Genomic DNA, 17,905 nt, shown 5'->3' with positions numbered 1-17,905 from the left:
CTTGCAAAATTCTGCTAAAACATTTAATAACAAACTAGTTTATTTTCCGTTCTTTTGAATCAAAACATGGACTTCTTTTGATTTTATTCTCCGTATTTTCAGCCTAAATATACAATAGATCTTAGTAGTGCAATCATCATTTGCTAATCCTAAATATAGGCAACAATAAATTTATATATTTTTTAACAAATATATATTAAAGAGAGTACCAACTCAACTTGTGTTCTAGTAATGTAATTTTCTTCTACAGATACTTTCTGTGTTCTATATTAGTAGCACTTTAAATTTCTGAACTTAAAATTCTAAATTTGGCAACTTTTTATTAATCCAATACTTGTCTAAATAGCCTAAATGTAGGCAACATTTTTTTCTTTTATTTCTTAAGAAGAATTTTCATGAATGTATGATGAGCAGAAGTAACTCAGGAAGTACATGGCCTAATTTTCTACTATAGCCTTTTTATATGCTCTATATCTTTAGTCTTTTTAGTAACGTACCAAATTTTGGCATATTCGGCCTTTTCATTTCAGTACTCAATAATTTTAAGAAGTGCACAGCTCAGTAGCTCGTTGTTATTCAAAATGACTGAAAAATCCTAGTATGGAATGGCAGTTTTAGCTTTATCAACGGCACTTCGGGTGTATGTCTGTACTAAATTTGTGGTTGTGCGCTTAAATGTAGGCAAAGAAAATTTTGTATCCCTTTTTTGACTGGCTAAGTATTAAGAAGTATTTTAGTTAGTGATTTAGAAGATTTTTCGGGCGAGATATGTATGTACATAAGTACATATTGTATATCTACAGTTAACTAGTGACACTGATATTTTTAGCTTTAAATTAAGTAAATTGTTTTAAATTAAATAAATTGTTTTAAATAAAATAATGATACTCATACTTTTTGAGCTTTAAATTAAGCATGAGGATTTCTGCATAAAATTGCTGATGACTTCAAAAATAAAATTTTCGAGCGTTTATTTTTTTAACTACTAACCTGCCGCTTTTTCTTCTAAATTACTATTTTTTGTTGCTTAATTAATGTATTACTTTTTATAAAAATTCCCTTAACTGTCATAAATCATGAAAATGCATTTAATTTGGTTTTCAGCGAAAATTAAATAAAAATATAAAAAATACATATTATTTTATCCAAAGTAATAAAATTTCCATTACGTTTAACTGGCGGCATTTTAAAATCATGTTACATTTTACATACGTATAAATTAATCATAGTATACCCGCGCCTCAATCAAAAAGCTGCCGCTTCTCCAACAACATCGTAGTGCCGAGTGATTGAATATTCAATCGGTGAAAACTTGAACAATAGCAACTAATAAACGCTAAGCGTGCAAACGAAAATGGGATGAAAACAATAAGTCAACGAATGTGTGACGTTATTGCATTTGTTGTAAATATATATTGCATAATATGTATAAATAATTTTCCATTTGTAAAATGTTTTAAAAACTCAAACATTTCAACGCCTCTCTGGCCTTAAGCTTATATACGAGTATCTTGATATATTATCTATACAGAAATATATTTATATATACAGCAATATATTTATACATACAAATATATATTCAGATATATATTTTCTGCGCAATATATCACTTAGCCATCATTTCAACGCTGCATTACATAAATTTCTGTTGATTTATGTTTATAAATGATTTCATTGGTATTTTGCTCAAGGCTAATATGGTTGTAACATATTTCTTTCTTTCATGGTATCTCCAAAACTATTTTAATGCATTTTTTTGTGCGCTTGATTGACATGTCAAGAAACTAGTTTGATTTAAAAAAGAAGTTAATGGTTTTGCGCTTGTTTTAGTCATTAACTGGGAAAAGCCATTAGCTGAACGAAGTTACCAAGTGTTTCAACATATTAAGCCGAAAGAAGTCTTTAACATGTATTCAAACTGAGAGTTTCCAGACAGCAGATGAAGAGTTGTCATCTTTTTATAAAAAATTTTAAGTATGAGTTGGAAGAAAAAAACAAAACAAAGCCTTTACTTGAGTTGCAGCGAAGTTTTAATAGCCTTCAGAAATGCAAAAGGCTTTCATAGAAGATTTCCATACAAAGACTTCATTTACCTTGTATGGAAACCTTCTATGGACTAATAATGTGCAAAAGGTTTCCATACAAGGTAAATGAGGTCCTTGTATGGAAACCTTTTGCTCATTATTACCCACTTAGTTCAGTTTGTTTGTATGACAGCTATCTTATATAGTGGTCCGATATCGGCGGTTCCGACTAATCAAAGCACTTAAGCAAGAAACTTTCACACTATGAAGCACCATGAGGTTAGAACACTCAATCATCATTCTTTGCCACAAATTTTGCGCATAAAAATTAACATTAAACACTGACATTAAATAGACACTTTGTTGCAAAAGAGACGTAGCGGCAAACCGTTAACTCAAAATGCAGCGCCATAAATCTGCATGAGTGCCGGCAAGCCAGCGAACGCAACTACAACACAGGCCTTTGCAAAGAGCGAAACAGTTTTTGAACACACGCACATTCGTTTTGCAATTACGGTACATGATTGAACAGCCGCGCAATGGTCAAAATATTAAATGACGGCAATAAAACTTGATAAGAAATGCAAATGTATGCAAGGCGCAGCAGCTTGAAAACAGTTAAGCGGCTTGGCTGATGTTTGGTAAAAGTTGCGGCACTATTATGGAAGATATGATTTTTTTTAGAATTTCTTATTGTAGATATACATATATTTTAGAAACTAAAAAAAAAAAAAAATTTTTAAAAAAAAATCAAAAAAAAAAAATTAATTTAAAAAAAAAATTTTCAATTTCTCAAATGTAGAAATTGGAAAAAATTTTGTGAAAATTGTTGGACGTTTAAAAAAAAATTCTTCAATTACTCACTCAAATTGAGAAGTTGGAAAATTTTTTTGAAATATTCTTAATATATATTCCTTTTAAATGTTCACATTTTTTACAAAGCAATGTTGGAAGTTTTCAAATTTTTTTCAATTTCTCAATTAGAAGAAATTTAATACATTTTTTAAATAACTCAAATTTTAAAAAGTTGCAATTTTTAGGCAACATTTTTTTTGTTAAAATAGAACATTTAAAAAAAAATATATTTTTAAAAATCCTCTACAAATATTTTTTTTTGGTTAAATTAATGAAAAAAAAAAATAATTTTTAATTGAAAAATAACAATTTTTTTTCAATCCTCTTAAAATAAATTAATACTAATTTTCTAAAAAAAATTGTTTGTTTTTTTTTTAATAAATTTTGTAAAATATTTTAGTTTTTACTATCTGGAATATTTAACAATTTATTTTAAAAATTTGCTTCTAGAGATTTTAACATTTCATTAAAAAAAAGTATTTTTATAGAATTAAAAAAAAAAACATTAAATTAATAAAAAAAATATTTTTCAAAAATTCGCTAAAAATAATTTTTTGTTAAATTTTTTAAATAAATTTTTTCTAATTTTCTAAAAAAAACTGTTTGGTTTTTTTTTTTAAATAAATTTGCTAAAATTTTTTTTTACTATCTGGAATATTTTATTTAAAAAATTTACTTCTAGATATTTTTACAATTCATTAAAAAAAGGATTTGTATAGAATTAAAAAAAAATTCATTAAATTAAAAAAAAATATATTTTTCAAAAATTCTCTAAAAATAATTTTTTGTTTAATTAAAAAAAAAAATTGTTTGTTTAATTTAAAAAAAAAGAAAATAATTTTGTTTTAATTTTCTAAAAATAATAATATTTTTTTTTCTCAAAATCAAAAAAAAATAAAAAAAAAATTAACAAAAGAAATTTTTAGAAAATTTTTGAAAAAAAGTTTTTGCAAAAAATTAAAAAATTTTTATTTTGTTTTTATTTTTCAACTGATGCAACAGATCTCAACAATAACATGTCTAAACAGGCTTCTTGGAAGTGCGTTTGGTGTGTGCGTCACTTATATAACCCCATTCAAGCTAAAAATAATCAATAACAAAAGTGGCCACGAAAGAAGAAGCAGCAGCAATCGAACTCTCGCAAAACTTGGTCAGAATGCAAGCAAGCCTTATCTTCGTATGCGTGTATGTATTGGTCACGACAATGTGTGCGCTGGCGCGTGCATTTCTAGTTGTTTCGCCACTTCCATAGCGCTAGTTTTCTTACCGGTTCCACGCGCCGTGGCGCAACGAGCGTTGTGTGTCAGATCGAACGTTTTACTGCGCGGCGGAACAGGTCGGCGCTTACTATGTTCTTGGGTGCTTCGCTTGACACTCGTTTGACCGGTGCTGCGAAAATGTATGTTAATGTTGGCCATGGTTATGTGGAAATTATATAACTTTTGTGCAGAGTTAAGCTTTTTTGTTTTTGTTTTTATTTTTATGTTTTTCTTTTGGTGATTCGTTACTGTGGCACTGTGGCAAGTAACAGGAAAGAAAAGGCAGTAAGGAGACATCAAGGAGATACAGGGTGCTTACCATTTCAAATCGACCGAGAGTAACAAAATGGTGTAGCGCAGCAAAATTTGATTCCGCAACGAAATCTCGTCACGCTCGCAGCATGTTGAGTAAACGTCGACATAATAATGGCTAAAGCGTGTTCATAATTTTTTTTTTATTGTCCATTTTAATTCCTGGATCTTTTAAAACAAATTAAATTTTGTGAAGTTGCCACCTTTTTGAAATTTTTCATTAAAAAATTTTAAGTTTAAAAGTGAAAACTACTATACTTTTCTTTTATTGTTCGATGTAATGCCTGGATCTTTTAAAACAAAATAAATTTTGAGAGCTTGCCACCTTTTTGAAAATTTTCGGTAAAAAAATTTTAAGTTTAATAGTGAAAACTACCACGCTTTTCTTTTATTCTTCAATGTAATACCTGGATGTTTTAACAAAAAATAAATTTTGAGAGGTTGCCACCTTTTTGAAAATTTTCGGTAAAAAATTTAAAGTTTAAAAGTAAAAGCTACCTTACTTTTCTTTTATTGTTCGGTGTAATGCCTGGATCTTTTAAAACAAAATAAATTTTTTGAGGTTGCCACCTTTTTGAAATTTTTCGGTAAAAAATTTACAGTTCAAAAGTAAAAATCAACAAACAGCTGAGTTTTGATACTCTGACAAGTATATAAAACGTTTTTTGAAAAGAGCTGCCACCTTTTCAATTGACTTAATAAAATCGAAATTTTTGAAATACTACAATATAGGCATACAACTGATGAATTTCACATAAAGCTAATAATTTAACATATTTATTTATATTTAAGGAAAGTTGTCACTTGAAAAGTTGCCAAAATGCAACTAAACAGATTAAGATGACTTGCAGCTGAAAATATCAAAAAAAAAAAAAAATTGAGAAAAAACTAAAGAGATATAAATTTGAAAATTTTGTGTTAGAAAATTCTATAATGAAGAAAGATTGCATTATGGATAAAATTTGTAGAAAACTTACAGTAAAAAACTGCTGAAACTATAGTCAAATTAAACCATAATTATCACTTGATCTTGACAAATTGAAAATAATGCCAGATCTCAACTTAAAAAAGTTTTTTCTTTTAGAAAGTTGCTTCTCTTTGCCAACTTCGAGCTGAATTCACGATATAATCTTCACGTGACGACCTCTGAACTTCGTTAATTCATCGTACTAAAAGATGCAATTAAACAATATAGTAAGTTGGGTTAGGCAGGAAATGCATACCATAGTAATATACTGAGGCTACTATGGTGTGAAGCCTATTGTGAGACCATCCATTTATAAGAAAATTGGCCTATACAGCATTTTTTATAAAAAGAACTCTCACGATAATAGTAAGTTACCAGAACGCTTTCTCCAAAAATCTGAAGAATTTTCCATTGTTCTCATTAAACTACGGTGGAAAAGCTCAAGCAAAGGACGGAGGACCCACAGGGTAATCCCGGACATCCATTCGTGGATAGATGGACAATATGGGGACCTAGACTCTTTCTTAACCCAAATACTGAGTGGATATGGATGCTGTAGATGCTATCTCTTCCGATTTCATCGCTATCTTACAGTCCGACATGTACTGAGTGCATAGAAGACTTTGAGCATATATTGTTCAATGCCCTCGCTTTTCAAATGTAAATGAAAAGTTAAAAACTGCAGATCGATTGAAAATTTGACATCTCTCATGTGTCAGTCCTCTGGTAAATTGAAAGCTGTCAGCAAAGCGTCAGCTCTAATTATGGCAAAACTAAGCCATACACAGTACATTAGGCGTCAGCCAGTCCGTAAGATATATGATTACTTAATCCGCTGTTTCCGTGAGAGATATATGAGTTGGGAGTAGGTGAGGTTTAGCGGTTTAAAGTTCCGAAGTCCGGCTTTCGATGCTACTTTCGACCTACTACTGCTATAACAAAAAAAAAATAATCTGGCGCAGTGGAGCTAGTTTTACTTTATAAAACAGTTCGCAGAGCTAATAAACTGTCTCAGCAAGATTTTTTCAGAGAAACCTTATATTTCCTTCTCGTTTTTTGTACTGAACTCATATAACGTTACTGATAGCACCGGTTATGAGTGCAAAGAAGAGGAAGGGTCAGTATCTATATGGTCAAGTAATCAGTGAGAATAAAGATTAAAAATCTGTCAATAAGTCTTTAATAAAAATAAGTTAGAATTAGAATATTTGGTATTTTTTACAACAACAATAGCAACAAGAAATATTTTTCATTGCCAAGGCTTCAAAACTAATATCTACAAATTTTTTAGAGGTCAATACACAATTATACCCCAAAAAATACAAAAAGTTTAAGTGAAGCAAAAAACTTAGTAAAGTACACAGTGAAAAATTTCTATTTGTTTATATTCTTTTTTTTTTTGGTTTTCATTGCTTTGCACTTCCTCTGCTACAAAAAAAAAACAATAAAAATAATATTTTATTTATTTTTTCACCTTACGCTCAGCCATAGGCCTACTTGCCCACCAACTAGTACGTGCCACTAAATCACACTGCGCCTCCCTGCCATTGGAGCGCAAAAATATGGGTTAAAGCGCATTCAGTTGCTGGCGGTCACACGCTGCCATCCGCGTTATGCTTTGTAAGAATTTTATTATTATTGGTCAGCGTGTGTATTTGGCTTGTCATTGTTTTTGCTATTGTTGTTGTGCATTGCGGAAATGTGGGAAATATGTGTAAGTATATATGTGACTATGCCGGCATTCTTATGCCAGATACCGTTAGCATATATTGTGCTATAAATGGCAACAAAATAGTCGCTTGACTGGCAACTTTGTAGGTAAGAATGTATATAAGTGTCTGTATATATATTTAATTGTGTGTGTGTGTCATGGCAAGGCAGAGAACAGAAAACTGAGAGACACAAACGCGTTAGCTGTCATTAATTACATGGTATATATGGTATGTATGTGCGTATATATGTATGTTTGTATAAATTATATGGTAAACACTTTACTGTTGCGCTTGGCACTTATTTTTGGCAAGTAATGGCATATATTTCTTTTAATTTCTTCTTAAAATGCAAACCGTTTATTAAATTCACACACTTATTTTTTATTGGTGAATGTAATTTTGCGCATTTTTATAGGAAAAAAAACGTAACTAAGTATAGATATTAGTTTGATAGTAGCTTTTAATTAACTTTTGTTAAATTTCGTGCGAAATTACGGTGAAAATTATATGCATGCGCATTTAATAATTCATTTGGCAGTCATTTAACTTTGTGACGCTCTCGAGTTGACCAACAATTGACTTTAGTATAATAAGGCTAGATTCACAGCTTGATATAAATTATTTAATTTAGCATATATTAGGTAATTTCGAATGAATTATTTTATTTAGGATCTATAACACAAGGTATGCTACTTGATTTGCTATAAATTACTCCGTTTTGATATCAACTAAATTATTGAACTTCGGGAGTACAAATAATTTATTTCAAGAATATTTTGAGTCTAAAATGTTGAAAGTAAAAACTATGCTGATGTTAAAAACAGAGCAAAATTTTAAAATTTATTGCAACCTTGCCACTTTTTAAATTTTTTTGTGCAATTAAAAGAATGCAATAAATAAAATATTACCATGGAAGTTTTATAATGTGAAATTTTAAACAGTTTTAACAAAATTATTTTTACGTAGGGCTGCCACCTTTTGTTATGCAATTAAAAAAGTGTAAAAAATTAAATATTACTATAGAGGTCTTAAAATATGAAGGTTTAAAGAGGCTTAACGAAATTATTTTTTAAGTAGAGTTGCCACCTTTTGTTATTAAATTAAAAAAAGTAAAAAATTAAATATTTATTAGCAGTTTTAAAATATGAAGGTTTAAACAGTTTTAACAAAATTATTTTTTAAGTAGTGTTGCCACCTTTTGTTATTAAATTAAAAACATGTAAACAATCAAATAGTACTATAGAAGTCTTAAAATGTGAAACTTTAGACAGGCTTAAGTAAAAATTAGTTTTTAAGTAGGGTTGCCAACTTTTCTGAATTAAGTAAAATAATGTAACAAATTAAAAATTACCGAACAAGTCTCAAAATAAAAAAATTAAACTGTAAGTCAAAGTTTATTTTTAAATAGGGTTGCCATCTAATTAAAAAACGAAATGTAGCAAAAACAGGTGCAAAAATATTGCATTATGGAAATTAAACTAAAGATGTCAAGAAATTTTTGGGGAGAGTTGACACCTACAGTATATATACATTTAATTAAATATTTTAATGGTTATGAAAAGAAAAAATGTTTCAATGATGCAAATTTTTAGAGGAAAAATTGATAAAATATTAAAACATATCGCTCATTTGCTGCAAGACCGGCATAATTTAAAAAACGTGATTTTGGAGTTAATGATGCAGAATTGTTCGTTATATCATACTTCATGTTGAGTGAAAAATTCATATGAATACCTCTTATATGCTCCGCTTGAGAAGAGGTGTAAGGTTGGAGTCACTGTGTAAGGTTGTAGTAAGTTGAAAACTTTAAACGCGTTTTCTGGCGAATCGATTTTTTTGACTTATGCCGTCTTGCAGCAAAGGAGCGATATGATAATATAATATTTGTATGGGCTGCACATAGAAAAATTGTTTTTTAGCTGCTTTTAGAATATTTTTAGTCCAAGATATTTACAAAAACAAACTATGCTGATATTAAAAACAGCACAAAGATTTTGTGTAGAGTTGCCAACTTTACGATATTTGTGCTATGAAAATAATTTAACAAATTAAATATTAAAATACCAGGCTCAAAAAAAAAATAAGCAGTATTAAGTCAAAATTAATTTTGGAGGATGTTGCCACATAGTTTAAATTCTAAGTGTATGAAAAAAGCATGGAAATGTTGCATAGTATTTATTAAACTGAAAATGTAAAGCAAATTTTTAGCGACAAAATGAGTAAAATTTCGAAATTTTTCGTTGCCACCTAGTTGAAATTGGAAGTATAGAAAAAAAAGCATAAAAATGTTGCATAATATTTATTAAACTGAAAATGTAAAGCAAATTTTTAGCGACAAAATTAGTAAAATGTAGAAAGAATACATCATATGAAACTGATGATGTAAACATATTTTGGAGCAGAGTTACCAAGACTTTTATATTTTTAACAGAGAAAAATACTAAAAAAAGTAAAATAAATGTGAAAATCAAATTTGATAAGATGTAGAAAGATTACCCAATTTAAAATTGTTGTAACATATTATATTTTCTGGTAGAGTTACCACCAGTTTAAAATTTTAATAAAGAAAAAAATGGAAATAAGAAACATCTGATCAAGTTATTTTATTATATAATATGCTTTTATATCAAACAGAAGATGTAAACATTTTTGGAGCAGGATTACCACCTGCTTTCAAATTTTAAGTAAAATAAGTTAGTTGAAAAACATAAATATTGAAGTTCATATAGGAAACTGAAGAAGTTTAAGAAAAAAAAAACTCATGGAAATATTTTTTGGAAGGGTTGCCAACGTTAAAAAATTATTTTAATTTCAATTAAAAAAATTTAAATTCAAATAAATTAGTTTAAAAGCTGTTATGGTATATTAAATTGGTGTAATAAATGATAGATTGCCCTATGGATAACAAACTGAAGAACTTTTTGAATTTTATTTTCCTTCAACGTTGAATTTTCTGAAATTTCCAAGTGTTTTCAAGCTTTAATTCGATGGAATGGTAAATATAAATACCATATTAAATATTTTCGAATTTTTCTGCATACTATGTATTCTATCTCACCATTTGTCTTATAAATTTACTTACGAAATAAGATTTTGCCGTTTGATTTTATAAAAAGAGACATTCACATACCTGCAAAGAAAAAATCAAAATTATACGGATAAGTCAATATTTTATATTTCAAATATTATATAAAAAATATAAGAATTTTCTTTTTAATTTTCATTTTTGAAGAAATCTCAATTGTCCCATACTCTTTCCTACTTTTAAGAGTTCAATAAATTGAATTTTAGTTTTAGAGAATTAATAAGCCACAGATGTGCTACTGAATCTTCAATCTTAAGAATTTAGCGACACAAAATTTTGCACATAGGGCTGCCGCTTTGTGCTAAAAAGAATGATTAAAAGTAACATAATTGTTCTTGCTATATAGTGATTTTCTTGCTATCATGAGAATTATGATTACTGAACTTGTGAAACACAACATCCATTACCTATCCTTACACTCGTCAGATTTTCATAACCAAACTTGTAAAATACTACTTACATTCTATAACTAAATTTTCGACATTTGAACTTGTGAAACACAACGTCGCCATCTCTTTTTTGCACAACTGAACTTGTGAAACAAGTGATTTTATAATTAAGTTTTCGACAACTGAACTTGTGAAACACAACATCGTCATCTCTTTTTTACACAACTGAACTTGTGAAACGCAAACTTACATTCCATAACTAAATTTTTGACATTTGAACTTGTGAAACCTAACTTAAAATTTACTGAATTTGAACTTTTTTATAAATACTGAAATTCATAATGACTCATAATTCGTTTATTTTCAAATAACTATATAACTTTAAGCCTCATAAGTTTGAAGCCTGCTTCAAATATCACAGCTTTTACCCAGTTTACTCATATTCAAAGCTTTTATTTTATACTAGATATCTTTATTTTAATATATTATATTAGAATCTTTTTCCAAAAATCCGCCCACATAGCTGTACTTTATAAAATTTCTAAAGGTTGGATAAATATCTAATCAATAAAGCGTGTGACTGAACCCTGAGTGTCGATTATGAAATATTATCTATTTGCTTTGTTCAAAAATTAGTTAATGGGCGTGGCACTGCTAACTTTTGAAAAAAGCACGTTGCCTAAATTAAAGTATATTACTAGGTACTCTTTTCGTATTATTTTTGTATAGCTCCATTGCCCCAAATTATCAACAGCAATTTACTGTTGAATTGAGATTATTTCCTGTTCTTTCAAAGCACTTGATAAAAAAAAGAACCAATAACAACAACATGATTAAAGCGCTATTCTTTGCGTGCCGCTCATTTAAATGTTTTATTGCAATTTAATTAACTCATTATGAAGCATGAAATAGCCTCAGCTATGCTGTATATTAGTAGGAACAAGAAAAGACTTAAGCGACGAACTCGCTTTGCACTTCACGACACAGATCGCTTTACAGCAGGAAGAAATGCCGTAATAATGCCACTTTTGTTGCTGCAACATAAGCAATAGGTGGCGGATTAACAAAAGAATTTTCTAATTCTAATTATACCAGCAACAACAAAACCAACTAGTTTGAAAGCGTTTGAGAAAAGCGCTGCCGTTGTTAAGCTGGCATTTGAATAATTATGCAATCGCATGCGGCGGCACACGCCAACCCAAGCAAAGATGATAACCTGCCTGAGCGGGAAATCAACGTGGGTAATAAAATGTCTGCTGACACTGAAAAATAAAGCAGCAAAAAATGCTGCTAAGAAAAGCTGGTGAAATGTAAGTGAATGTGTATAAGTGTGTGTTTGGGCATTGGAGCGGCAACTGGCACAATGGCACTTGTTTTTGTTGGCACTGTTATGCACACACATGTTTTTTTGTGCATGTATGTGTATCATATGTGATGATTAACACCACAATGCCATATTAATAGCGCAGCGCAGCGGTAGAACCGGCTCCCAAACCGCTGGTCCATATGTCGCGCTGAAAAGCAGGAAGAGGAAGCAATTTGTGAACGCTATAAACTAAAAACAAAAAAATTAAAACAAAAATACAAAAAAACGAATAATGACTTGACTTGCTTTCCACATAAATTTTCACTAAAAAGTGTTTATATGTGCAGGTGCCTCATATATGCCAAGTGTGCATGTGACATATTTACATAGCAGCAAAATCACTTGTTGTTGCCTGCATTAGCATAACTAATTTTGCTTTTACTTGGCACTTTTGCCGAAATCTTTCGCGCGTTGCAGTGACAGTTTTTCGTATGCGTGTGAGGGTTTAGATGTTGATGTTGTTGCGTGGGTTTGGTAGTGTGTCAGGGTGGCATAACTCGAGCACTGGGCCAACTTGTGCGAACTGGATGCGATGGCGTTGGTTTCCTCGTTCGAAATTGGGCCAATTTGCAAAGTGTTTAGTCAGTAGACGACGTGTTAGGTAAGAAGTTAATGGAAAGTTTGTTTGTGGAAAGTTCGAGGAAGCAGAAGCGGGCGCATTAATGGTTTATATAACTTACTTGCAAATCAGAAAATTTACATAACAGAAAGAAATCCTAAGAAATTAACCCTGATGGACATAAAAACTTATATACTTTTATAATATATTATTATTATTATTTCTATTTGGAAGGCACATTCATAGCATGGCAAATGTGAAGTCATCTCTATACTTCCTTGACGTATTATCCAAAGTTTTATGAGATCAGCGAATTCGAAAGCCCACTACTACTCTAGTCCTACTTTTGCGTATATAAAATTTAAAGGTTCTTATGCAGGCAGTCAATTTTAAGAACTTTAAAAGTTCTTAAGAAAAAATTATGTTTTTTTTATACCTAAAAAATATATTTTTTCTTATTTTTTTATGTTTTAATATTTATTATATTTAAGAAGAAATTATACAAAAAAAATATATAAAAGAAAATTAAAAGAAATATTTATTTTTTAATTGTAAATTATAAATAAAAAATGTTAAAATAAAAATATTAAATTTACAATAAAATTTTTTTTTAACATTTATTAATATTTTTTATATTTAAGAAAAATATAGTTTTTTAGAATAAAAAAAAAATTAAATAAAAAATATTAAAAACATATTTTCTTTTCTTAATTTTTTTTATGTTTTAATATTTATTATATTTAAGAAGAAATTTTGCAAAAAAAATATAAAAGAAATATTTGTTTTTTAATAGTAAGTTATAAATAAAAAATATTAAAATAAAAATATTAAATTTACAATTAAAAAAAAATTTCACATTTATTAATATTTTTTATATTTAAGAAAAATATAGTTTTTTAGAATAAAAAAAAAATTAAATAAAAAATATTAAAAACATATTTTCTTTTCTTAATTTTTTTTATGTTTTAATATTTATTATATTTAAGAAGAAATTATACAAAAAAAATATATAAAAGAAAATTAAAAGAAATAATTATTTTTTAATTGTAAATTATAAATAAAAAATGTTAAAATAAAAATATTAAATTTACAATTAAAAAAAAATTTCACATTTATTAATATTTTTTATATTTAAGAAAAATATAGTTTTTTAGAATAAAAAAAAATTGTAAAAAATATTAAAAGAAAAATAAAACAAAATATAATATTTATTTATAAATTATAAATAAAAAATATTAATTTATTTTTTTCTTCATTTTTTTAACATTTTAAAACATTGATTATTTTATATACAGGCCTAAAAAATATGGCGAAAATAGTAAATTTTCTTATACAGTGTGTGACAAAAATAAAGCACGTAATCAATAGGCATTAAATTTTATTTTTTTTTTATTTTCTTATTAATTGTTGTTAATTTTTTTTTACATATTTCTATATATTTTATTTTTAACTTTTTACATTAAAATTTTTTAAATTCATTTCAAAATTCTAATTTTTAAAGAAAATTTACAGGAATTTAAATTATCTCGTGAAAAAATGATAATTTTTGAATTTTATAAATAAAAAATATTAAAATTAAAAAAAGAATATAAAATAAAAATATTAAAAAAATTAAGAAAAAATTATATTTTTTATTTATACTTGATAAATATTATTAATTAATTAATGAAAATATTATTAATAATATTAAACTAAAAAAAAAATATATAAAAAACAAAGAATTAAAAAAATTATATAAATAAAAAACATTAAATTTACAATTAAAATATTAATCAATTTATTTTATTTTAATTTTTTTTATAATATTTCAAGGCATTGGACATTAATTTTCTTTTTTAATTAGTAAAAATTATACAAATTACATGTATGAAAAATTTCAAAAATTTGGTGTGAAAATATTAAAACAGTAAATGCTTTTATTTGTTTTTTAATTTTTTTTTTGTATATTTTTTTTTAATTTTTTTTTTAATTATTATGATTTTTTTTTAATTATTCTTAATTTTTTTTCTTAATTTTTCTTTAATACATTTTTTTTAATTATACATTTTATTTTTAATTTTTTTTAATTGTAATTTTCTTTCATTCAGATTTGAAGATTTTAGCTTTTTATAAAAAATTAATAGGAACTTATCATGTCAGTTAATTTTGAAAGGTTTAAACTCTTTTGTTAAGAAGTGATTACTGTTTTTAATTAATTGTACATTATTTTTTCAACTTTTATTACTTTTTATTTACATTTTTTTTATTTTATATTTTTTAATTATTATTTTTTTTATTTTATATTTTTCAATTATTTTTTTTTTTATTTTAAATTTTTAATTATCATTTTTGATTTTTTTCTTTTAATTTATTGATTGAAGTTTTTTTAATATTTATTTCTTTTCTCCCCGCTGGCAAGGCTATTCCGCAATAATAAGTTGTTGCTGCCATTGCGTGTCTTAAGCAATTATGTTACTTCCTCACTAAATGAGAGAAAATGTTAATTAAAATAACAACAAAACTTTCATGTTTTGTTTTGCTTTCCAAAATACTTGTAAGTCAGAAATATATTGGAAAACAAATTTGAGCAACAAATGTATGCGATCTTCGTGCAAAACGGCAGTAAAATTGTTTAGAAACCTAGTAAACAATAATAACTCAAAAATCAAACATTAATAACATTTTGAAAAGCAACATGCAACATTATGAACATTTGTATGCAACAACGCATGCAGCTAATGTAAAGTAACAACATAAAAAATAACTAAAATAAACAAATCAAATTTCACTTTCAAGAATAATTTTCACATTTTCACTTTTCGCTAATTTCTCGTAACAAGTCACAAATTTTCAATGAACATAAAATAAATCAAAGCGCTAATAATTACTTGTTGTTATTGGTTTTCTCAATTTATTATTACATATTTTTATTTTTGTTTTTGTAATTTTCATAATTTATATTCGTTGCTGCGTCATTTATTAGAAAGTAAATGGCAATTATTGACTGAGTTCATGCACATATGTCTTGTGTTTGTCAATTTCAAAAAAAGACGACATTTTATGAAAACTAACGACGTGCGCTGAATTTCTGAGCACCTAGTATCGCCTTGAAGGTGAAAAAAAAATTTTAATTTCAACACTCGCAAGCCAGTGGCTGAGCGATATTCACATTTCAAACGCAGGCGAATTTGCGACATTCACTTTTACACTGAGGCGCTCTTCAAAAGTGTTGACTCAAATACCAATCCAAAAAAAAAAAAAATCAAAAATAATGTTAATGCGGCTTAGTGGGTTAAGAATGTTTGGCATACTAATTTATGCGCGCCAACAACAGCAAGCACCTGTCATCGGTAAGGGAAAGTGTTTTGCGTTTGAAGTGTGCCGATTATTGGCTGATTTCATGGTGAAATTAAAAAATTATAAATATACAGCATATTATTAATTAATAATAATTTAAATTACAAATATGAGAATAGTTTTCACTTATGACCACTGTTTTAGCTATTCACGGCACTGTTTTTGCTATTCGCGCGTATGATCAACAGTCAAGTGTGCTCCTCAATTTCTATTAATATCCAAGCTGTGGAAAGCAGATTCACCGGAAGACCTTAAGATCGTTGGCACCACGCGGTATATTAATTTACTCGAAATTATCTACAACAATATATTAAAAACATAAATAATTTATCACATAAACATTTGAAAATTTGAAACAATAACAAAAAATAATACCAAATTAAAAAACACTCAACTAATTTCAACACAAAAATTCGCCTCCACACATCTAATGTGGTTATCAGCTGTTTCTGTCAGACGGCAAACCAGCTGTTTACGCAGAGTTGTACCAGAGAACGTATATTTAAATAAATATACGTTCTCTGCTATAGGTGGACAGGGACACTACATTATCTGCACGTACAGTCGGCAAAGCAGTTTGTAAGGCAGTTTCTTTCACTCAACATAACAACAATTTAATAAGATCATGATGTATGTACATACAAACGACGCCACGCGGTGGGGGAGCACAATGTAAGCAAATAGGTGGTATATTGCTCGAACGCATTAAGAAAATAGAAACATTGAACAATGAATTAAAAAATGAAAATGCGACACTTAAACTTCAAAATGAAAACCTAAAGAAATCGCTAACCAAATATACCAATGTAACGTCTTCTTCTCCATCAAAATCGACCTTTGTAGCTGAAACAGACGAAGAAGAGCTTGGAAAAGAAACAAATTGACTATTAAAAAAGGAAAGAAAAGTAGGGAAAGTAAGAAAAACCAAGCAGATTCATCACCGGATGTAACACTGAAGTCTCCGCGTCCGGATGAAACAGCAGAAGGTAAAATAGCTACAAAAGTGGAAGAAAGGAAGTTTATTCGTGCAATCTTTTTACACGCGATTGGTTGTAATGTTTTGGTTATGTTTTTGTTATGAAAGCTCAAAGTTAAAAATATATTTTAAATTTAATTTATTAAGTTTTTAGAACTAGAATTTCGTGGACAGAGCTTTAGAAGCTTTCATGTATGAACAATATTAAAAAAGCGAAAGCATTAGCCTTGAATCGTTTTATGATGCAGAAGCACTAACAAAATTTGTCAAAAAAAAAACAAAATTTAGCATTTGTCTATAATTTAGACCTACCATAACTTCAGCCTATCCTCTACTAACAACACGCAAAATTAGCACATTTTTGTTACTCAGTGTATTATACTAAACATTTCCCGCCACACTTCCCAGCTACCTTTTGAGGTACTCCTTAGAGACACGAGTACAAAAAATATTTTAGCGGACGTAATTGGCATACCTGTGGTTCGTGCCATTACCAACATCATTCGTCTATGCTTCGCCACATTTTTGTAGTGACTTCGAATGCACCTAACGGTGTTTATGCGTTTTGATTGTTGCACGCTTTTTGTTTGGTTTTTTTCCTTTTGAAAACTCTTTTTGCTATCTCATAGCGCAATCATTCGATGTGTGCAAAATACTTTATTGCAAATTAATTACAAATCAAGTGGGGCGGATGTAAGAGTGCTGGCTTCCTTTGCTTGCGGGTTTTGGTGGAGACGGAAGTCGCTTATGGAGAATCATATACATTATATTTCTTTCAGTGAGAATTGATGTTGCGCATGTTTTAATTCGACGCTGTTTTCGAAATACACTAAGTAGGAGAGATTGAGGCTATTCAAACAAAGCTTATTATACTTGTTTCGGAACTCTTAAAAATATCTGTGTGTTTGTTTTGTCGTCGTCAAAGTTTATTCTAGATCAGATCTGAAAGTAAAATTTGTTCCTTCATAGGATATCTCAATTATACTGAGTTATTTTAAAGGTTATTTTTTTAAGTAGTTTGCGAAAATTCTACTCGCGCATAAGGAATAAGAAAAACTAAAAATT

At 28.1% G+C, this 17,905-nt stretch overlaps 2 protein-coding genes across 9 annotated transcripts in view; both read right to left on the bottom strand.

Moving 5' to 3' along the window:
• The window catches only part of LOC105223551 (guanylate kinase), a 164,702-nt gene that overhangs the window by 8,929 nt on the left and 137,868 nt on the right, over positions 1-17,905 (bottom strand). The window contains exons 1-3 of one of the 8 annotated variants that reach the window (XM_049456543.1): positions 16,260-16,316; positions 15,970-16,161; positions 10,212-10,259 (exon numbers count right to left, since the gene is read on the bottom strand). The exons of 2 other annotated variants lie outside the window; for them this stretch is intronic. The gene's annotated coding sequence lies outside the window, so the exon portion shown is untranslated. Of the gene's footprint in view, positions 1-10,211; positions 10,260-15,969; positions 16,162-16,239; positions 16,347-17,905 lie in introns of those variants that run through there. 5 more of the 8 variants (XM_049456549.1, XM_049456547.1, XM_049456546.1 and 2 more) reach the window with 5 other exon arrangements.
• Positions 1-17,905, bottom strand: part of LOC125778231 (disheveled-associated activator of morphogenesis 1-like) — a 97,341-nt gene that overhangs the window by 77,094 nt on the left and 2,342 nt on the right. The gene's annotated exons all lie outside the window — the stretch shown is intronic.

This window comes from Bactrocera dorsalis, chromosome 4 (assembly GCF_023373825.1).
Source record: "Bactrocera dorsalis isolate Fly_Bdor chromosome 4, ASM2337382v1, whole genome shotgun sequence".
NCBI lineage: Eukaryota > Metazoa > Arthropoda > Insecta > Diptera > Tephritidae > Bactrocera > Bactrocera dorsalis.
Note: the sequence above shows the minus strand (reverse complement) of the source record. Positions and strands in the feature narration are given on the sequence as shown.